A 1268-nucleotide genomic window follows, 5' to 3' on the forward strand; every position below is an offset into this window, starting at 1 on the left:
TGAAAATCAGTAAGGAAACACAAGCTTTAAATGATACATTAAACAAGATGGAATTAATTGATATTTATAGGACATTCCATACAAAAACAACAGAATGCACTTTATTCTCAAGTGCCCATGGAACATTCTCCAGGATAGATCATATGTTGTATCACAAATCAAGCCTTGGTAAATTTAAGAAAATTGAAATCATATCAATTATCTTTTCTGACTACAATGCTATGAGACTAGATATCAATTACAGGAAAAAAAAGCTGTAAGAAATACAAACAAATGGAGGCTAAACAACACACTACTTAATAACCAACACATGGAGGCTAAACAATACAATACTTAATAACCAAGAGATCACTGAAGAAAGCAAAGAGGAAATCAAAAAATACCTAGAAACAAATGACAATGAAAACACGATGACCTAAATCCTATGGGATGCAGCAAAAGCAGTTCTAAGAGGGAAGTTTATACCCACACAATCCTACCTTAAGAAACAAGAAAAATCTCAAATAAACTACTAAACTTACACCTAAAGCAATTAGAAAAAGAAGAACAAAAAACCCCCAAATTTAGCAGAAGGAAAGAAATCATAAAGATCAGATCAGAAATAAATGAAAAAGAAATGAAGGAAACGATAGCAAAGATCAATAAAACTAAAACCTGGTTCTTTGAGAAGATAAACAAAATTGATAAACCATTAACCAGACTCATCAAGAAAAACGAGAGACGACTCAAATCACCAGAATTAGAAAAGAAAAAGGAGAAGTAACAACTGACACTGAGAAATACAAAGGATGATGAGAGATTACTACAAGCAGCTCTATGCCAATAAAATTGACAACCTGGAAAAAATGGACAAATTCTTAGAAGAGCACAACCTTCTGAGACTGAACCGGGAAGAAATAGAAAATATAAACAGACCAATCACAAGCACTGAAATTGAAACTGTGATTAAAAATCTTCCAACAGACAAAAGCCCAGGATCACATGTCTTCACAGGTGAATTCCATGAAACATTGAGAGAAGAACTAACACCTATACTTCTCAAACTCTTCCAGATGCAAAATTCCTCTACAAAATACTAGCAAACAGAATCCAACAGCACATTAAAAGGATCATACACCATGATCAAGTGGGGTTTATCCCAGGAATATAAGGATTCTTCAATATACGCAAATCAATGAATGTGATACACCATATTAACCAACTGAAGGATAAAAACCATATGATCATCTCAATAGATGCAGGAAAAAGCTTTTGACAAAATTCAACAC

This window comes from Physeter macrocephalus, chromosome 6 (genome assembly GCF_002837175.3).
Source record: "Physeter macrocephalus isolate SW-GA chromosome 6, ASM283717v5, whole genome shotgun sequence".
NCBI lineage: Eukaryota > Metazoa > Chordata > Mammalia > Artiodactyla > Physeteridae > Physeter > Physeter macrocephalus.